Source organism: Trachurus japonicus, chromosome 14 (genome assembly GCF_045865225.1).
Source record: "Trachurus japonicus isolate A0001 chromosome 14, Traja_1.0".
NCBI lineage: Eukaryota > Metazoa > Chordata > Actinopteri > Carangiformes > Carangidae > Trachurus > Trachurus japonicus.
In genome coordinates this window covers 7,104,957-7,127,957 of record NC_140920.1, presented here as the reverse complement: position 1 = coordinate 7,127,957, position 23,001 = coordinate 7,104,957, and the positions used below count along the sequence as shown (strand labels likewise).

Here is a 23,001-nt window from a genome sequence, read left to right as displayed (position 1 = left end):
GCTCCGGTTAGATGCGGTGCTCGTGCTGGTGGTGCAGAGGAACCGAACAGTTTCATTCAACCCTCAGATTTAAATACCATCTCCAGTGTAGTGGATCTTGATAAGTAAAGTAGCACAACAGGAACGTTTTATTTCTTTCATCTGCTTTTTTTCCCCCCTACACCTGAAAACATCAAACATAATCTCCATCAGCATCAGCATCTCCATCACATAAACCACTTGGACACATCTGTCTGATGCTATCCTCCTTCTTTGTTCCTTCTAAAAAAAAAAGTTATTCAACGATTTTCTCTTTGAATTCTTTCCCACTGAAAACAGAGGTGGAGAGGGCACAATTATGTTCAGTCTGAAAGGTCAGGGAAACAGCTGCAGAAGCACGGGGGGTGGGGGTGGAGGAGGAGGGCAGCTGTGACAGGAAAAGCAAAAAGCAGGATGAGCAGAGGAACATCTGCTTAAGTGCTCTCAAACTCATGAAAAGAGATGAGACGAGCGCCGAGGTTGGGAAACGGGAGTCAGTGGCTTGTGAAATGTCAATCCAGCCGAGCGTGATAAAACAAACCTTTTGACACAGGTTTTACACAGGTGCGAGCACCTTCACCACATTTCATTTTTTTTTCAAACAACCCCGTTTTTCATGCTCTTCATTGATGTTACATCTACATCTTACATGAATGCAACCTGATCCACTTCCTGCTTGTTAGTCTGCAGCAAAATGGAAAAAAAAAAGAGAAAAACATGAAAGAGAGATGGAAGTAGATTGAGTTTGAGGTGAACAAGCTATTAATAATTACATACAGCACATCCTCTTCCTTTTATCAAGATGCTCTCTCTCTCTGGTTGCACAGCCGTAGCTTTGTTACATTAGAGGAGCTGCTGTTGGTTATGAAAGAGGACTGGTGGTTAAAGTTGCCGCTGTACGAGCCTCATCCTTTAACATTAGTCATTGAAACACTCCGTACCTGTACATGACAGGTGAAAAAAACAAATTATTGCCTTAATCCGACTAACTAAAGTGCATGTAAACACGTTGGACAAATCTAACTAATGCTGCGTTCGAAACAACTCGCAATTCGGAATCTCCCAAACTCAGACCTCCGACGTCAAAGCGTTCGAGATGCACAATGCCAGAATAACCAAATACGTGGCGGACTGACCGTGACAAACTTTGCATTCAAGGGGCTTCATGTAAGGCATAAAAACTATACAAAGGGCACTAAAACAATTTTTAAAAGAACGTTTCAATTTAATGTATTTTGGCATTTACATGCATTCTAGTTGATGTTTTGCTGTTGACGGTGTGGTTCTGCGCGTGTGCAGATTGTTGTGTGACGTCAGGCAACTGATTCTCAGAGAAGTCGGGGTAGATTTTTTCTCTGACTTCGCCAAGTGGGAGCTCCAACTTGAGGTGGTGCTGGATTGTATTTTTTCAAGTAGGAGGTCGAAAAGATCAGAGTTCTGACTTGTCTCGAATGCAGCATAAGATACCCAGATAATGGGACTGGAAACCGATTTTCTTCTGCATGTATTCGCCTTAATTGCCTGGACAATTGATGTGCGTATGCTTCACAATAGAGGTCGACCGATAGTGGATTTTTAAATTCCGATATAATAACGATAGTTTGGAGCAGGAAAAAGCCGATAGCCGATTAATCGGCCGATACCCGCCCCCCCACGAAAAAAAAAAAAAAATTAATTAATTTTTTTTAATTTAATTTTTTTTTTTTAAATAATAATATATAGCTATTAGCTACTGTAAAACTAAAGGATGTGGGACACTGAATCATCCCTGGACCCTGTGAGTGACGAACAGCCGAACTCCATGCGTGAGTTTGTTTACATCAGAACAGCTGTAGTGACGTGACGCTGCAGGAGAGGAGACTGTAACTAAACAGGACGTTAGCTCGTGGTGTGGTTACGCCGTACATTAACAGGTGACTGTTTCACTACAATTAGCCTACTGTGTGGAAAACCCATAGACTGTAAAAAGAAAAACCACGCTGTAATGATCGTGATCGAGTTGCGGACGAGTGTGTTTGGAGCTGACGGGAGGAGAGAAAAAAGAGAGCGAGACGCACGTAGCGGCCGTGATATGACGACCCCGGTCCCCGTCCCCGCTGAGGAGGAACTCTGCTGTTATGGAACAGGACCTAAACCAAGTCGAGTAGAGCCCATAGAGCCCAACTTTGTAGTGTAAAGAGCCATTATTGTGCGTCTGCCCCAACTCTGAAGCTGAAGCGGCGCTCTCTCTTCCTCCTTCCCGTCTCTCCAGCTGTCCTTTCAAAATAAAAGCACAAAAAGCCGGAGAGGAAAAAAACAAAAAAAAACACTGACTCGTGAGCTGGTGGCGGTGAGATATTTAGCGTGGCAGCCGCCACCACATTATCTATGCAGGAACCCTTATATGATTAAGAGAAAATACTACAGTGTTTCTCATTAAATAACAAGAGAGTTTCGTTCCAGTCAGCCCCTCCACCTGCCGCCTCTCTCTTACTGCGGTCGCACCGCACCTACAGTACCCTCACCTGGGTCACTTCTCATGCTCTGTGTGTGTGTGTAAAGAGCAGCCCCGCCCCTCAGTGATCAGAGAGACAGAGAGCGGCAGGGAAGAAGCAGTTTATGGCGCTGTGGAAAAAACTGCAGCCATCGGCCACTATCGGAGCCAAGTTCCGCTGATTCCGAAACGTCCTATCGGCGCCGATTAATCGGCCAAAACGATTAATCGGTCGACCTCTACTTCACAACAGTAGAGACAGCACAAAATGTGGCATAGAATGTAATTTATCGAAAACTAATCACTATTAACCCGCTGAAACACCACCTAGTGTTGAGGAGGCGGACGGACGCCATCAATTATTTGATTTTCCGACAAGGACAGAACTCCGGCGGGACGCCCAAACCAAGCTGTGGTCATAGCTGAACTTATCTGTGCATGTAAACGTACAGACTGTGGTCACGCGGTTCCTACCTGCTGCTGCTCCTTCGTGTCGTGTTGGAGCATCTGCGTTGCTCTGGTCAAACATTTTATTTTCTCTGTCGTTAAACTGAAGAAGATAAACGACTCTCACTGAGCTTTTACCTCCGTCTCCCATCTGCTGTAAAAACTGTTGAATAGCTGCTGAAAGCTTTAGGTTAATTCTGTTTGGTACCAGAAAACAGAATCGAACCTTGCTGCACACACATTACAGTACACAACACCATAAGCATCAGCTCTGTCTAACTTGACCCAATAAGTCCCAGCAGGACGTTTACTGTTGCTGAATGTGATTCTTATCTTTCTTTTTCTTTTTCTTTTTCTTTTTGGTGTTAATTGTTTCCTTCAACTTCTTTTCAGAAAGACCAAGAAACCCCAGGAGCGGCGCAGAGAACGGAAAAGACAGAAGTGGAAGGTGAAGAAGATGTTAAGAGGTCAGTTGTAATCTGTGGTGTTTCTCCATGAGCGCAGGCCTCAGTAATGTAATTACAGCGGGCCTCCATGCAGCCAGATTATATGATTGTTTACATCAGGTGATAGCACGTGGCTCGGGGGTGGGGGGGATGAAATACGTTCCACTTTTCAATCTGATATAATGGGTCATAACTGCGAGGCCCAAACACGACGGCGCTGCGATGAGTTACTGCTGACGGAGATTAGAGGGAGGAGAGAGATTCTTTCAGACTTTATTGGGCATAAATAAAGTTGTGCGCTGACACTGTCTCATTATGACCTCCATCAGCGTTGACTTTGTTTTTGTAGAGGAATATTTGTGGGTGCGACGTGTCGTGCAGCGTGTTTGTTCCTGTGAACATCTGCATGTGTCGCATGGACACCGTACATCACAGTGGTGGAAGTAGCAGCGGAGTGACACTTTCACATTAGCTCCATCATCCAGATGGATTCGTACAAGTCAACAATGACACCATGCAGCAGCAGTGAAACCAGTGATTTACTCTTCTCTGTGCAGTCTGCACTCGTCTTTCCTGCTCCAGGGAAAATAATTTCAGCCCACTCCTGCCGATTTCTCCATCTGCTGCTGGATTTTTTGATATTTTCCTTTTTTTGATTTTTTTTTTTTTTTTGCAGAATTGAATCCCATCTCATTTTTTCTGAATGTCACAGAATCCGTTTTGGGTGAACAATCAGCTACAGCATCACCCAGCAGTGAAAGGTACATACGTACTATATTCACTCAGATTTTATTAACATGCGCCGATGCTTTGATATTCAGAGCCTCGCTGACATAATTGCACAGTCAAAGTCACTGAGATCACATTTTTCTCCGCTCCGATGTTTGATGTTTGAACATTAACTAAAGCTGCTGACCTCTATCTGCATGATTTTATGCAATGCACCGCCGCTGTGTGATTGGATCACTGGGTAATCGCATGAATATGCAGGTGTACAGATGTACAAAGTGAGTGCTCGGTGATACTTTTCTATATAATTTTGTTTTGCTGAGAGAGAAAAGTTTTAGTCACGATGTAGCTCGGCGTTTCGCTGCACTTCACAGCACGAACCTGTGAAAGTGCAGACAGAGAGAAACAACTCATCAAACATACATAAATGCCACATCTGATAGAAAACAGCAGCAAAAGGCCAAACTGCACCCGGAGTAACAGAGGAGTCGCTGGCACGTCTTTGATCTGAAACATGCTGACATGTCGGTAACTGATGGAAATATTATACACAACTTCCTTTGGTTGAGTTTTTGGAGTTTCATTCAAACGTGTGCTGCATTTAAGAGGCAATAAAGTTTGTGTAGTGTTGGAGTGAAACTTAGATCGACTTAATTACGTTGTTAGTATTGCAACCTGCAAAGTTGACCTATAGGTTAGATGTTCAAGTGATGGATTAAAGCCTAAGAGAGATGAGCAACAGGCTGTGATCGTGTGCAGAGGAGCTGCAACTGAATGTGTGAAGTGGATCATGACTGTTGCTAATAAAGATACATATATGATCCATGATTTTATGAATTAGATTTCCCCATACAATCCTAATAATTCACTGTTACATGTGTTGCATGATGATCTTTCCTCCCGATCGAGCAAGACGATCACATCACTATGGAAATATTGTCAACCAGTTTATACTGTTCATGTTTGTATCATTGCAGCTGTTTTGCAGCATAAATGACTCTTGTCGACAGTTGACTGTGACACAGAGGTTGTGACAGTTTATCACAAAGACATAAATTATTTGTCTCGGTATTAATGGACCTACAGTGTATGCATTTATTAGAAACTAAAAAAATGTAATTCACCACTCCTTCCTTGCAGCCAAACACCTGTCAATCTATTTGCAACTAAATCAGCAGTAAGTCCGAACACAAAGTGAGATTAAGAGGAGCTGTAGCTGCTGCTGAGGTAAAACATGTTTTACTTCATTAAAATCCAGATGTGACTCATTTCCACACAACAGTTGTTGGATGTCTTCCTGTTGATCTGTATTCCCAGAGTCTCAGCTTGCACAACGATACCTCTGAGCTTCACCACATCGGTTCTAACTGGCTGTAGCCTTGTGCTACCTGATGATGCTGTGTTTGTGTGAGTCTGCCGCAGTGGGCGATGTGCTCGGGGGGGAACAAATGTGTTGCCTCCTCAGTTCAGTTCCTGATGTTCCTGTCGTTGTTAAAAAAGCCGGTTAGTTATGTCTGGGTCTTCGTTAACGAGGGCTCTGGATGGTTGTGAGCTGGGAGACCCGGGAGAGAACTCAGTCTGCCTCTGAGACCGGTGTGGTGTGTGTATGTGTGGTGCAAAGTTTAGTTTTAGTTTAGTGAGTTTATTTTGGTCTTATACAATCAAACAAATAAAAATATATACACATATGATTTAAACATGAACAATAATTCATTTCTTTTTTTCCTTAAAGTATAAATCCAAAACAAGACAAAACAAATATACCTTACATTAATAATTCCCATCAGCTCATTTTAGAAATTTAGAAAGGACAAAACATATTATACATACAGAAGTTTTATATTTATTAATAATATTTTTAAATATGTTTTTGAATCTATTAAGTGTTACATATTTTCCTTTGGTTTTGTAAACATACAAATCCCTCTTAGATCATATTTACTGGTTCGAGTCTGAAACATCCTCTGGACACCGTCTGAAAGCATATTATTCGCTTTATCCATAATTTGAGCAGTTTCAAAGTCCACAATATGAATAATTCGTTTGTTGACTCATGATAATCAGCCCTGTTGAATCCTTATTGCTCTCTTTTGTAATATGAAAACTGGATATGTCCAAAGTGTCTGCAGTGTGTATCTGCAGAGTCCAGGGTTTTATTCTCATACCTAATCACTGAGGGACCTCAGTGAGTATCAGCAGCAGGACGGTGGGGTGGGGGGAGAGGGAGAGGGAGAGTCGGGCGGTGGTGGTGGTGGTGGGGAAGATTTGATAGTGAAAGATCTGGACCAGGATAATTAATCTTGTAGAGGTGCTGGCAGATTGATTAGCCAAAATAGATTGCAGGTGATATGGAACCTAGTTGTTGCGATGAACCATAATGTCTGCATTATTTCATTTAGTTCCGCTTAATGTACCGGGGCGGTGGCACCTTCACATTACCTGGCACGGAAAATTAATTGAAGGCTCTTCCCGTCTCATACATCATGATTTGAATATGTTATTCTGGGGTGGAAGTCACATTTTTTTACTTCACGGGCAGAAGGAAGCACTTTAGAGGCTCCAGCCTCGCTGCTCACCCTCAGAAGGTCGAGCTTCACCTCCTGTTTGCAGGACACATCCATTAAAACATCTCAGTTTCCTTTTAGTTTTTACAGTATATTACTTTCCAAAGCATTTTGTGCCACAGTTTGTCGTTTTCCTACTACTGTAGTTTCAGGCTCTGACTGGATCCAACCATTTCCATATAACATGAAAAACAATTAGCGGACTGATGAATCTTACTGCACGCTCATTGACTGTGAACATTAAGTCGGCGCTATGTGCTATGTCATTACATTATCGTTGTGAGATACAGCCGTTCAAGTGTAGATTGAATTGAATCCACAACAGTGACGTAGCCTGTAATGCAACATTATAAAACTCAAATCTCAAAAAACATGCAAAAAGATGAAGGTTTTATAAAATGAGTCAAACATTTCACCCTAAACTGATGTGGGATGAACACCGGAGATGACAGTAGCTTGTTTATCATGTTGTGTGTCACAGTGGTGGACGACAAGTGGGTGTTTTTGTGTCATGATGGCTGTGAGACATGATGTCCTCATGTCTCCTGTCTGGGTCCAGGAGAGAAAATTCTGAGTCTCTGGTCCAAGAATGAGATAAAACTGAATATTTTTTTATAATCTATCCATGATCTGTGACGTCTCTTATTTTCTAAAACTGGAAAGGAGGAACTTTGTTTTGAGGTTAGTTCTCACAAACAGAGGGAACCAGCTTTGTCAAATCATAACGTGACAGCACGATATCAGCAAAATGTCCGATGTGCAATGACACTGTTCAATACTGCGATGATAATATGACTTGGGATAAATAAGCAAATATTCAGGCGTGCATATTAACCATACAGTTCTGAAAAAAGACTCAATACGCTGCAGTACATACACCTGGCCTGTAGTGGCGCTGTAACACTGCCACACCAAAAACAGAGAAGAACAGTGGAAAGCTTGCGACGCCTTAAACAAAACTCCAAACATTATAAGTCGACTAAACATGAGAAGTCATGTCAGAACAAATATGAGGATCGAACGATGCCGCGTGGACGCGTTTCAGGCGCCGTATCCGAGGGACCAGAAGGAAGTCACCGTTGTTACGTTACGTGTAACGGTGTAGCTCGGGTTACAGGTGTGAGTGTGAAGTCACGGCGGCTCTAAATAAAACGTACTCATTCAGGTAACATGTTGCCATGTGTTTACTGTGCATGTTGACCACGAAAATAAGATGAATCGGTCAGCCTCACGTGACAGTGTTAATAAGATGAATAAGATGAGATGGATGCAGTGACATAAAAGATTATGTTAACTAACCAATTAAAACCATCACACACACACACACACACACACACACACACTGATATATGGTGTAATTTTCTGTATAAATGATTCTCAGGAGACCTCATCAACTGTCCTGGGTCTCACCCTCTGAAGCTTTTTCTTCAGACCTTCTCTTCCTCATCGTCCCATGAAATTATGTTGTATGATGAGCTGTATCTACACACAGACACACACACACACACACACATACCATCCCTGCCATCTCATCTCCCGCACCATCTCATCTCCTGAGCGTGATGATCCCATGTTTCTTGATGATCCCATGTTTTACGGTCTCGAGAGTCTTTTAATGATCTAATGTTCAGTCTCCTGTGTTCAGGATCGATACTGGGTTTGCATGTCCACGGTCCAGTGGTTTCCGTTAAAGGACCACAACAACCACAATCATGTGATATGCATGACGACCCCTGCAGACGATGCATGTGACCTCTGCGGTCTGTTGTGCAACATCAAGGGCGACGTCTGAGAAAAACGACACCGTCCTCTTGTGTAACAACAACAAAACAGATCCCACCTATATATGTCATGTGGTGACAGATGCCAGTTTTTGGAGACTGACAATAATGATAAAGTGTGATTTTAATGGTCTTTTTCCTGGAGCTTTATTTTTATCCTAGAGACTGATGAGGGCTGATAGAAGCTGCCACAGTTCAGAGATCAGACTTTTAACATTTGATACAATAAATCATGATTTAATGGAGGAGAATTTGTTCCTATATTGGAATTTTTAAGGTTCGGTCTTATTTCCATTTTGTGCAAATGGTTTCAAATTCATTTTTTTGCTGCGTTCACGTCTAATATATTCAAGCATATAGATGTAATTTTTTTTTTTTTTTTTGCATGGCAGTTCTTACTTTCTTTCATGCCACTGAAATCTCATTTTATTTTGTGCTCCTTAGACCTTTAGATCAGATTTGATTGGATCTTGCTCCGGTTTATCAGTCATTTCTCTCGGCGGCCGCCTCACTGCCACTGAAATTGACTGAAGCTTCAGAAAAGTCTCACAATATATTCAACCAGCATCTCAAATGAATCTCTGGGTCGGGGACCGAGTGGTCAAACCTTTTCTGAGGACGTATCGAGCAGATTATTGATTTTTAACACTTCACTTTATCTTCATCAAATAGCACTGAGACCTGAATGCTCCCAAAACCGACAGCTTTGTCCATCCCCCACTTTCTCTCACCCCCTCTTCTCCCTCCCCCACCTCCTCCCTCTCTATTCCTTCCTGTCATCCCTCGGCTCTCTCCATCCCATCCTCCCATCTTTCTCCCACTCTCTCATTGTCTGAGTCCCATGGCTCTCACCCAGGGGAGGGCGATCGACATGAACAATAGTGTTTCGATTTTCTGTTGATGGTGACACACACACACACACACACACACACACACACACACACACACACATGCACACACACACACTGCTCTGTGTGCCCCATGCACTGAAATGCATAGAGGTCAACCAAACAAAGAAACAAACAAACCAAAACATCTGTGCAGTTGCTGCTCTCACAACAACATCTAAAGTCTTGGATAATGATCAGACACAAACGGGAGCTGTGTGTTGAACTTCCTGTTCAGACGACGTGATCTGACCACAACTAAAGCAACAAAAATAACACAACTCCTATAGCTATCACATAAAGTCCTGCTGCTATTTGCTGTTTTCTATGTGATCTACAGGCAACAAGACTTTGAGTTGTACTGAAAATCTCCCAAAATATGAATTGTTAGGGGAAAAGAAATAAACAAAACAAAACAGAAGAAAAACCTCAGAGAGCTGAAGGAGCTCTAAAACAGTGTCATCACAAAATAATCTTTGTTCAGTTCCCCAGCAGAGGAAACTGCCTGATGGGTTATTTTTATCTTTCTTGCATTATGGGAAATGTAAAATGGTAGCTCAGGTTCTGGATGTATTCTCCCTCTGTGATTTAATTGGCAGAAATTCAACAACAACAACAACTTGACCGAGCGTGTCTGACAAAGTGAAGCTGTTTGATACCACAAATGAATTTGGCAGCAGGAGCGGTGTGAGTCACGAAGCTTATCATTAGATTAACTGGACTGAAATTACATTTATACATGATGTGGACACTTCGTCTGTCCAGTGACTCTGCATTTTCTCAAATGGAGAGTGAGGTTCTACTGAAGAACCGGGATCTCTAGTCTGGTTCAGTCTGGTTCAAAGAAGAGCTGGACATATTTTCAGTGCTTAAAGCAGAAGTAAGCGATTCGGTCGTTTTGGCTAACTTCGTTAGTTAGCAGCCCCCGCCCTCGTCATGGATCTATTGGTCCTCGTCCCTACGTCACCACATTCACGCGCATCCCTTGGCTGCACACACAGCCCTTCATGCCGTTCTCTCTCCTCATTGGATAAAACTTGTAGGATACAAGGAAGTATACAAGACGTTTTCTCCTCGGCTTACAGCAGAGCAGAGTGACTGACAGACCCGTGTTTCAGACCAAACACTCTATGTAAGTGATTGTTGTTGGAAGATAGAACTATTTAAGACTTATATTAACACAAATATTCCACTTACTTCTGCTTTAATGCCTAATATATATTTGATACTGTGTATGATCTGGCACCAAATACAGATGTACAGGTTGCACAAGCATCAGGATCCAAGGTGTGCAAAGTCTCTTTTCTTTTTAATGTCTACTATATTCAACATTATTTACCTTTTATATGAGGGTATTTTTTAAATAAAATTCTTACTGATAACTATATTATCAGCCTCTGGGTTTTATAAACTCATTGTGCCATGTTTGACCTTGTTTCCTTCTTCTCTCTCCTGGTCAGTAGTGAGATATTAGTAGTATAACCTCCTGTTGAAATGACCTGCACATAGTTGTTGTTGCATTTTTTTCTGTTTCTGATTTGTCACAGTTATAAAATGCATGTTATTTTTGTATCCGTGCAGTTGTTGTGTAACTTGTATCAGCCGTAGTAATGACAACCTGAGCACAGGATGAAGTGGAGTGATGTAACACAGAGAGACAGGCGGAGTCGGAGGCCGTTGTGGATGAATAAACGTAGACGTTAACGTTGTTTCTTTTATAAATGTGAGTTCAGCAACCAGAACCACATCTTTATTATTAAAACCATGACAACCAAGGTCCTCCTAGTATACGCTCCTGTGGGATGTACAGTATGGATGGATCCTGTATGGGCATTTAGGTTGGAGGACTTGTAGTTAATTATAAATGAGCAGATTCTCCCACGCTGGGATTTTCAGCCTCGGGGAAAAGGTCTCATGATCTGAACTGCTGATGAGTTCATCAGAAAAACAAATCACCTGAGTCTTTTGCTGTCAAACAGGTTTCTTTCTTTTATCAAAGCACAGAATCTGTTAATATATAATAAACATTTATTCCAAGGTCTGGGTGAATACTCACACGGCGGGTTACCTTTTTCTTGCCTGCGGATGAGAGATATCAAATAGTCTGCTATCTGCTAAAATTTATTTGATATTTATTTATTTGGTAAGTGACCATGGTATAAACGGGATAATGTTCTTGGAGGTGTCCAACTATCAGGAATTAATGGACAACCGCTGCCATTAATTCCTGATAACTGGACACCTCATTGGGCATTATCCCTTACATTATGCACAATAACCACATTATTACTATTAGTTGTTGTTATATCAATAGGATTTCATTGCTATCGCTGAAATGTTTTCTCATCGATATCCAGGTATGTTAGATATTGTAAAATGGGCTCTGACTGGTTTGATGTGGTCGAGGTTCACCACACCAGTGGAGCAGCGACAATGAGGTCAGCAGGTCAGAGAGTCTCCGTCGTTGGGAGGGAATTTATCACACCGGGAACATTTGAACTGTCAGACCTGGTGTGTGCTATCATGGAGCTGAGGTCTTTTGTGAGTCTACTGCACCAAAGGGCATTATCAACAGCAGAGTAAGTGCACGCCCTGGTCCATAGCATCTTAATGTGGTATGCTTCACTGGCACGTTCATTCCATACTCTGAGGCAGCTTTGCCCGCAAGGCCACAATCAGTTCCCTCAGCACTGGAGGACACAACGTGACTCTTATTTTGCAATCTGTGCTTAAAGAAGCATGAAACATCTCATCAACAGAAAATGGCTGGCAGTGGCTCGGATGGTGTGTGTCGCTTCCCTGCTCACTTCCATAACATAACGCTGCTACAAAAAACCTTGAAAAAATGTTTTTACTCTCCGTGTCATGGAAAAAAAAAACAGCTAAGAGGCGCAACAAATCTTAACGCCTGAGTGCCACATAAGGATTTTGTCCCTGTTCCCTCTTTGTGATATAAATAGAGGTCTGTGTTACTTTACCATCTCTCCCCCTCCAGATCTAATGAAGATGAGTGAACAGTCGCTTTTTCCATAAATCCCATATTGCATGTCAATGAAATCACTTTATAATATTTCTCCCTCTCTCTTTCTCGCTCTCTCTCGCAACATTGAGCAAAGTTGATGGGATGATCATGGAGCATGTAGCGCATCAAATGCATTTCTGAGCTGCTTTACCCTCTGCATTTCTAGGGCACATTGTCACCGACAGTCCTCCTAATATAGGCTTTATTGTATAATATGCAGCACTTATACAAAGCACAGTTTACATCCACAGTCAGGCCACACCACAGGAACGATCAGCGGTGCAGTGAAGAGGCAGGACGGCACTTTTTAATTCAAGGGTCAGAGTGGAGTCAAACATCAGCTTTTAGGATCCATGTTCTCCATTTACTTATAATATAACATTCAAACTGAAGTATGAAGGTAAAGCATGATGCTAATCGTAAGGAGACTAAGAGTCTATTCTACGAGTCAAGAAGACCAAAGGGGGGCGAGACCAAACCAATGCAAGACCATTTTCGAAGAGCATTAAATGACTATTAATGAAATTATTAATGAAAATATTATGAAAATTTGGATTGAACAGAAGAAAACAGCACAACCTGCTGAAGTCTCCTTCCACTTTTCACACTGGTGCAATCAAGTTTTTCCGATGGTTACACCAACATATACTTTTGAGGAACAAATTTCATGATCATAAAGTTATTGAATAGCTGTGGTCTTGACTGGTTCACTCGACTGAGGCTGAGACAAGACCAAGACCTTGAAAATGTGTTCTCAAGACGAGTATCGAGTACCACAACACTAGAGTAGGCATGAGAGGTAATGGAAAAATTAAAAAAAAAAGGTGTATTGAGTGCAGGAACCAATGGTCTAATCAAAACTTTAAATAGTTGTTCTGAACTCTATTTCAACCGCCCAACACCTGGTTTTCCTCTTGATCAGCAGTGTGTGGAGGTCAATGAACGCTTTAACAAATAACCTCTAAAGAGAACAGGACCTGAAGTAAACACACCTTGATGAATAAATAATGCAGAGCAGCGTTTTGTGCAACAGGGGAAACTGAACACGGATATTTTCCTCATATGATGCTGAGCTTATTGCATGTAGTGACTGATATGTGTATAGTTTTTCCTTATACGTTTCTCCAGCTTGTGTCCCCAGGCAGGATGCAGCAGCAGCAGCAGCAGCAGCAGCGTGAAGTCGTATAGCAAAAAGGACGGCAGGAGGGAGGGAGGAGGTTGTTGTTGGTGACAAAGAGACTTTGTCAGGCTCCTGGGGAGTTGGAACACGAGCGAAGTTGCTGCAGTGTGTTTGGATGGAGAATCGCTAGAAGCCGGTGTGAGGCTTGTTTTTGGGAGCTCTCCAGGTGTTTGTCTGGGGCTGTTCAGGGAGGATAAGGGATGGAGGGGAGGGAGGATGAAGGCAGAAGTGAGATACGTTTGAGAGTGGATGGAGGGATGAAGAGAGCAGAGCTGATGCCAAACACGTTTGTTTACACCGTTTGCTTTGAAAGAAAGAAAGAGCAGCAGCCTTTTTTGTTTTTGTCCAGTTATAGAAAACTATTTACTAAAGAAAAATCATCTCGCTTTCCAGAGCAGATGGTGATTAATTAATTTCCTCCTGAAGGTGACGAAGGTTTAAATGTTTTTTTTTATAGGTGGACCCATAAAGCAGCTTATCCTTTAACTAGGATCTATTATGGCCATTTTTACTGTTCAGCCTTTTACTCTTGGTGTCTGCTAAACAAGATTTACATGCTCTTAAAGGCCCGACTACCTGCTCTGATGCCGACCAATCAGAGCCCAGTGTGTGGTTGTAAACAAATGTTAGTGCCAGTTAAGATGGTGTCAGTTCTGCCCTATCGGTTTGATCCAGACCCTGATCCAGAACCGTCTCCTTCACAAGCTGGACTGAAATTTTATATTTCAGGTGTGATGTGATAACTGTGTAATTCACTTATATAAAGTGACTGAGGTGGAGTAAATGTGGCGAAAAGCTCTTATTCTTGATGCTGTTCCCTAAATCTACACTGCCACATGTTCTTACCTTGTTAATATTATTACATCTTGAATGTTTTCGACCATGCTACAAGACGGTGGAGGCGACCTGTGGTTTGGAAACGACAGCGCTCCGAAACAGTTCTTGGAGAGTGAGGTGATTTAATGATGGGGAAAGCCTGTCAGTCTGTCTACCTGCATTTTTCCTTTATTTACTCCCATTGTGTCTTTGAAAAGCCGGAAATACTTAGCAGAACTGATATAAAACGTGATCGCAGTTCACAGTTATCCAGCAAATAACTGTTTCCAACAGCATTTATCGCAGACGCCTTTCATCGATCAAGAAAAAATCGACTGAGATCGACAGTATTTTGTCGATATTCATGACGTATAATTGAATTTTACTGTCCATAAGACATTTTTAATTCAACGTAACTTAATGCACATAAAAACGATTGAAACGTAGCTATAGACAATATGTTCCTTTACTACGGTAAATATGGGAAATTAATCCTTCATAAATGCAGTTTTCTTCTGTTTCAGTAACATTCATCAGATAATTTGGAGCCTTTTGAGTAAAAATCCCACTTTGTTTTGTACTTGAGAACAAAGTTTACATTTTCCTCTCTGGTTTTGGAGCAAAGACTCGAGCGTGTCAGTGTAACAGCGTCTGACTCAGTGAATCAGTTCACTGTTGATAAAGCAGAGCTCATGTCAGGACGGCGGGATGCTTTGGGACAGAGAAGAAGGAAGAGGTGGTGACAGACGGAGAACGATTAATAGATGGGATGGATGGAGGGATGAGAGCACAGATGGAGCAGCCATATTAATCTCTTTTGTCTTTTGGATCCTTGCTGCTGTAGTTAACGGTGCCTTCTGCACTTTTCAATGGTGCTTCCCTATTTATTATTAAAGCACTCGGATGAATCTTTCATGCACAGGAAATTAAAGAACACAGCGGAGGAGTACATGGGTGAAGGAGGCGATGAAAGACAGCAAGAGGAAGAGGATGATGGACAGAGGGCAGGGATAGAGAGCCAAAAGAGAAATGGAGAGATAATCGAGAAAAACTAAGAGACAAAGAAAAACGAGGGGAAGTAGATTGAAGGATGACAAAGAATGTGTGTGTGTGTGTGTTTCTGTGTGTGTGTAAACAACAACAGGAGAGAGGTAAGGTGTAGATGAAAGGAAGCACCATGCTGCTTCGGCCTGGTTCACACATCCACAGCAAACAATGAGAAACCTTCTTGTTTCTGCTGCTTCACGCAGAGACGATCAATAACTATAAATCAAACAGGACTTGGTCTTAATGTGGACTGACACCGGAGCGCTCTGGTCTCATGTGAGACCTTTTAGAATAATGGAGACATTTTGAATGGGTGTGTTTTTCATTGACGATGTATAAAACAAAACAGTTTGGACTGAAATGTCATCAAGTGAATCTCATTAGGGTCGTTTCCTCCCCTCGTTTCGTACCACTGACCAATCGCAGGTCAGTTACCTCATCTTCATAATGCAAATCATTTACAGGCTCTGGTGGTCACTGCTGTATGTTGACTACAAACGCTTATTATACTGCAAGAGCGGATATTTTAGCTAAAAACCAATTCTTGTCTGTGATTATTTTATTGATATGTTAAATTGTAGCACATTTTCTGCACAAGTTGCATTGTTCTTTTCATATGCCTTGTTATTTAATGTATTGATAGCTATTCTTTTTATATGAGCATACTAATTTCAAACAGACAATAAAGGTATATCTTATCTTATTGACCCGCTAATTAAAACATTAGAACATAATCTAGTCACAACTATGTTTCCTTCTCAACATACAGTATTTGCTGTTGCAGATTAGTTCTATATAAATTAGCTCCCATCAAGCACAGAGCAGCTGAAACTGCTGTAAATACATTCTCCACCTCTATCACTGTCCTCCACTGAGCAGCTGCAGTGAACTACTTTGCAACCACCTTAAACCCAAACCCAGATTTCTGTCCCTAGAAGCCAGAAAAAGTTTGTTTTGAAGACAAACATGCCAAATATAAAAACTGTAGCTCAGTGTCGGTAAAATATGATTCTTTGTGGGGTTTTCTTGTGCGTGTGTGTTTTTTTTTTTGTGCACAACATCAAATAATATTCATCTTTAGTTAGCTGGAGCAAGACTGTGAATTCTGCTGCAGCACGGATCAAGATAGTTCTTCATGGTTTTATGAACATCTATAGGGAAAAGAAGAGTCATGAATAAATATAGCATTATGAGACAGAACTGAAAAGGACGAGAGACGGAGAGAAAAAGTTATAGTCATAGAAAAAGATCAGAGGGTGGAGAGAGAGAGGAATAGAAGAAGAGGAGACTGTAAAAGAGATGAAGGGAGGGGGACCAGTAGGTGATGCCCATGGTTACCTCCCTGAGGGATCAGAGACGACAAACCCTCACTATTAAGTGCTCAGATGAAACTGTATAAAGAACGCAGCAGTATAGGAGCTGCCATCTCAGCCAGCCGTGGGCCAGCGGATAAATACTCCGCTGTGTTTTCTTTTCCTTCATCATGAAATATGATCATAGCCTGTCACTGTACTGTACGTGGCAGCCTACACAGCACATCTGAGGTCTGCAGAGAGAAATCCAGCTCCCACAACCACGAGCCCATACATCACAGATCCCACAAAGCAACACTGTCCCCGAGTATTAGTCCCTCGGAGAGGAGGCGCTCTCCTCGGAGAGACGCCGGCTTCAAAAGCACCAAGCCGCTGCGTCCATAACCCTTTCAGCTCTGACTGGGCCCACACAATAACTCCCTCTGTCTACAGTACAAGTATTTCTTTAGCTGCTGGTCTCAGTGGACTCAGGCCCTGTGACCGCAGTCCACAGATGTGCACCACTGCCAACAAGATCACATCGATACACTTTTTATTTTTGGAGCGTTTCCTATGTTTGCATATTTTATTCCTGAATAGATGTTGAGTGTATGTGGACCAGTAGTCGTGGCCAGGTAACCCTATATTTTATGTCTTCATCATTATAATTAAGAAATATTCCACAAAGTAGCCTTGTTTCTGTTTTATTTGATAGTTTTCTCTTATGCTTTTGGCACACAGACAAAGACACAATACTTGTCCTCAGGATAAAGTATCTCTAGTTTGGGATTTTTGAGGGTAATAAACAGTGTGAGTCACACAAATAAATGGATTCATGGTCATTATTTGTTCTTTTTGGTTTTGAATCCTGTGAATCCATCAATTTATTTTCAGATTTATCATAAATATCTATAAAATATCCTGGATGAATAAGAAAGAGTTTCTTTTTGAACAACAAAATCTCTAATTTCACATCCAGATATGCCCATTATATACTAGATAGATAGATAGATAGATAGATAGATAGATAGATAGATAGATAGATCATTTATATTTAAAAGTCTGTTAATTTGTGGACCTACCAGGACACACTATGTTATCTTATTAATGTGTCTCCTAGAGTTTGGTCATGGAGCCACACCTGTACCACCTGTGCTGCGTGGTTCTTCCTGTATCCTTGGGCCTGTGATGAATGAGGAGTCTTTGTCCGTGACCTCTCACAGGAGACTCAGTTGGTGGAGTGACAAAGTGTGCGCTCGCTCGCTCGCTGCTCGGTACCGGCGCCGCCCCTGTGGCCCATAAAGTCGCTTCGTCGTCCTGGCAGCGCCGCCTGTGAGAAACACATAGATCTTGATCTTACTGAGCAGTGGGGGGGGGGGTTACAGCAGATGTTTGGGGAACAGGCTGGAGTTATGGCCTCAGAGACCGCCGGCAAAATAGTTGTTAAAGTGCATCATTTGTCTATAGACATGGGGTGGATTTTTTTTTTTTTTCATTTTCTTGTGGAGTGCAGCGTTTTATTTTATTTTGTTTCGTTTTTTTCGGTTTCCTGGTCGAATCATTCAGCAGCAGCAGCAGCAGCGTGAGGATCTCAATAGGAAAAGCTGGATAATTAGCCCTGAATGTGGTGTGTTCAGATTAACAGTCTGTTTCTGTCTTCGCCTGTGGCTCTGTCTCTGGATCGGTTTCTTTAAGCACAGTTTGGAGTGCAGGAGGCGGGTGGGTGTGGGCCGTGAGGTGAGGCGCACACAGACACACTGAGACAGAGCGATGGAGGGAATGGAGGAGACTTATTTGAAGTTTTTGCTGTACGGTGAGATGACGGCAGCGGAGAGAGAGAGAGAGAGAGAGAGAGAGAGAGAGAGAGGAGACAAACAGAGGAAGAGGAAGAACTCCCACCGCTTCACTGAACATTTGCCAATTATGACTTCCCCCCCGAGAGATGAGATTTTATTACTAGATATCCACCAACTCTTTATCAGTCTGTAGTTTCAGAGTTGTAGCTCAAATAATTATCAGCACACACACACATACGCAGAGTTGTTGACAGACGGCAGCTTTATCTATGAAGCCATGAGAAGGTGGGGACCAATTAAAAGTTGTGTTTATTGTCGGGAGCTGCTCACTTATTACAGATAATCAGTTTGTTATTTCAGATGAGTGGAGGAGGTAATGACTGATCAATGAGCCTTCAAACTAAACTTATCACATTTTCCTATTTGCTCTTACTGGAGATTATTTAGACGGAAAATATTTACTAAAACCAACCTACAGGTTCTCAGGGTCTAATAACACTAATACGTACATGTTTTGTTGGGATCAAATGATCATGCCATTAGTTCGACTTGTTGATGTTCATACTGTACACAAAGGTTTATTTATGGAGGACCACGAGGGACACATCAATTAAAAAGAGGAATTTCAAAAAGGATTTGAAAAAGCAACTTTACAACAGTCATTTAAAACACCATTTAGAAAATACACTATTGAATTCCCAAATTAATAAATGTGTTAAACCGAAACACTGGCTAGTGCTCATGGCTTTTCACATGTCCAAATTCGTGGCAGCAGATTAACAAATTTGGATAAACTGACCGCATATGGAGAATCTATATGGTAGCTTTTTTCAGAGCTCATTCGCATTGCAGTTTCTAAGTGGAGGACCAGAGGGGACTAGGAAATGGAAATGTGAATAGAAAATGGAATTGCCCTTTAAAAGACTGATTAAAAGTTGTATTTTATAATTCAGTTTGCAAATTCATTTATTTATTTCATTTTTTTCAAAATGCATTTAGAAATTTGGTTATTAATTTGGGAATTCAATAGTGTATTTTCTAAATGACTGTTGTAAAGTTGCTTTTTCAAATCCTTTTTGAAATTCCTCTTTTTAATTGATGTGTTCCCTGTAGTCCTCCATATTTATCTGCCGAGATTAAAAAAAAAGAAAAAAAAGAGGGAGTTATTGCAGTTGAGTGATTTATAAAGTTAAATTATCTGTGAATCTTATCAAAATAAATGACTGTATCACTCCCTCTTCTCACTGAGCACTGATTTGAATCTTTTAGTAAACAAGAACAGAGTGATTGTTAAACATTCACAGACTCATAATCAATCTGATACGAACCAAACTATCATTAAGCCGAGTGTCATTAAGCATTCCACCTAATGTGACATTTTGGCTGCGAATCATAATTGATTGGGGCTTGTTCAGTGTTTGTGAGATCGGGGGGTAAACAGACGAGAATCAAAGGAGCCAGACAGAGAGATGAGGCATCTGCCAAACTGACATTTAGTTGGCGCACGGTCCAACCACCCGGAAAGGTCTGTTTGTTTGCATGTCTGCATCGGCACGTTTGTCTGTAGAGAAGAGTGTGTGTGTATAGACCTGAGGGGTAAAGAGTCCCAAACACTAATCTCATAAAAGTGTATTTAAATGAACTGATGTGCTGGAATGTCAATATACACTGTGTGGATTAAGAGTGAAGGAAGTGCCCTTCAACAATAAAAGTCTGACAGATCGGAGCTGCGGATAAATCTGGGAGATGTAGGAAGAAGAAATATCACGGTGCAGTCAGTAGGAAAAGATGCAGCACATTCTCTACATTTCATTTATATCTCTGACAGAATAACATTATTAAACCTGAAGCATAAACTTTAGATGGTGATGTTATGAGGCAGTGACACAATGAAACATTATGAGATTGTTGTTTCATTTTAAAAACATCACGTTTGCACATGGTGGAGTTATCAAACAAAAGCTAATTAGCACATCAGAGTTTTAACAAATAAGGATTGTTGAATTAGATTTGAAAAATTGTTTAATTTGAATTTGAGGGAAAAAATCGAGGCATTGTTTTCATACCTGCAAACTAGTCACCTTTCGGCTATAATCGCCGTTTTTCTGGTCAACTGGGTCGTTTACGTGAATCGTGCAGAACCGGGAAGTTTTTCAAAGGGGGGGGGGTGATAGAGTCTTGATAAACATATCGGACAGCTTTTATTTTGAAACGACACGCGGGAAGTTATCTGATGTATCGGTGGAACGCAGAAAACTATGATGACAGGCGCCTTGGATAAGCGTGAGTGTGTGCATCGGGGCCATTCAGCTGTAGCGTCTTTTGCTCACATACTTTCAATGTAGGCGCGAGTTATGCACGCGGCGCGCCGCACATTCGCCGTGCTTGTTTTTTCATGCACGTTCGCGGCACACAGCTCCATGGACCTGCTTCTACCGCTGGTGTTCTGTCAGACCGGTTCTGCTCCGTTTGAAAGGCGAAGGAAGAACGTATGTGGAAAGACGTGATACACACTCATTTTATGTGCTGTGATTTTCAACCCCCAGGCTACATACAATGCTGTGAAAAAGTATTTTCCCCTTCCTGATTTCTTACTCAAACTTGTTATTAGTCATCAAACAACTTTTAATAGCCTAGACAAAGATGACCGAAGTACGGTAAATATAAAATGCACTTTTTAAATTATGATTTCATTTATTAAGGGGAAAAAAGCTATGCAAACCTACCTGATCCTATGTGAAAAAGTAATTGCCCCCTCTTGTTAAATCATGAACTAACTTTGATAAACCTTTTTATTTTTTTTGGAAAGCTGGTTCAATTTCACTCTTCACATCCAGGCTCCAGTGATCCATGGTGAGAGCCTTTATCCACTAATGGAGAAAGCTTGGAACAGTGGTGAAAACCTTCCCAAGATGGCTGCCCCATCAAAATATTATACAAATAAATAAAAACATTGTGTGACAAATCTGCAAAAAAGTAAGAAATCAGGAAGGGGGCAAATACTTTTTCACAGCACTGTATTTAATGGAGGGGGGACAATACCTGATATTCTCAGCTGTAAACAGTAGGCTAAATATAATCGTAGAAAGCTGAAAGCCACAGGTCATGTGGTCATCCAAACTGATGCATAATTTTTAGTCAAATAATGTGAACATTTTCTGCAGCTGACCCCACCTGATTGAGGTGTACTTATTCTCTCAAAGCTGTCTTTTTAATGAGAGATTTGCTCTCTGTTTAACTGGGAACACTCCAAAAAGCATAACTTGCATATTAAAATCCCAAAAATTTTCTCCGGGGGGGGTGGGGTTGGTTTGGTTTTTCGGACCTTGTCACCTTTTTTACTCTCTGGAGTTTGCAGGTCTGGTTTTACTTTTAACTCTTTATTCTAGAATAAACAGTGTAAAAAAAAACAGTACAAAAACCACTGAGCAGATCAATGACAGATCATCTTTATAGGTTTCATATTTTAACCATATTTGAAGTCTGATTCTTAAAGGGATAGTTCACCCTAGAATGATATTTCACTCATTATCTACTCACCCTCATGTTGACTAAGGGCTGGAAGAAGTTTCAGAGTCCTCCGTCCCTTCTCTGAGTTACAGGGGGTCTTAGCGTAGCAGTGCATTTCAAGGCAGCGGTTGTAAAGGGACACCAGAGCTCTTCATAAAAAAACACACACAAAAAAACATCCAAATACCTCCATGATGCTCGTATGTAATGTCCGTCTTGTGCTGAAGCCCCAAATTGCGTAATTATCCCGAAAAAAATTAAATAAGTCCACATTCCAAGCATGTTTGTAGCATTAGCTCTGTGTCTGTTGTCCGGTCTTCCGCTGCCAGCGCGCATGCGCAAGGTACACTGCTACGCTAAGACCCCCTGTAACTCAGAGAAGGGACGGAGGACTCTGAAACTTCTTCCAGCCCTTAGTCAACATGAGGGTGAGTAGATAATGAGCGAAATATCATTCTAGGGTGAACTATCCCTTTAACATGTCCTATAATATACTGTAGTATACAGTATATACACAATATGCAGTATATATATGATATTCCTAGACTATTTCAGAAATTTCAGTATCTGATTTCAAGCTAAACATCTTTTGGACAACACAAAGCGAACATCATCTGGAGCTCTGGAAACTTGTGACAGGCACTTTTCACCATTGTTAATATATTCAATGACTTAACAATTAATCATTTAATTACAAAAACAAAAGAGTCAGAGCCAAACTGTGCAGTGACAAAGCATTAATAGACAATTAACCCATAATTGCTGACATGGAGTAACTCTCTCTGGGTTGTTATCATATTCCATGTGCTCTGTTGGCTTTGGCTCTGGGCTCTTGCATATTGTGTGTATGTATCTATGGGCCTGAATGTTCACGCAACGCTGCTTTTAATTTGAAGTTTTGCTCAGCCCGGTTTACATTAAGACTCGTGAGATAATAGGCGAAGCCACTTGAACACTGAGCGCTCCTCGTTCGGTGTCGAAATCCTCCGCCTG

At 41.5% G+C, this 23,001-nt stretch overlaps 1 long non-coding RNA gene across 1 annotated transcript in view; it reads left to right on the top strand.

Annotated features, from left to right (window-relative positions):
• LOC146974144 (uncharacterized) overlaps positions 1 to 15,394 on the top strand; it is a 33,681-nt gene extending 18,287 nt beyond the window's left edge. The window contains exons 2-3 of the long non-coding RNA XR_015037539.1: positions 3,332 to 3,405; positions 15,286 to 15,394. This is a non-coding gene — a long non-coding RNA (uncharacterized LOC146974144). The remainder of the gene's footprint in view (positions 1 to 3,331; positions 3,406 to 15,285) is intronic.
• The last annotated feature ends 7,607 nt before the right edge of the window (positions 15,395 to 23,001 follow it).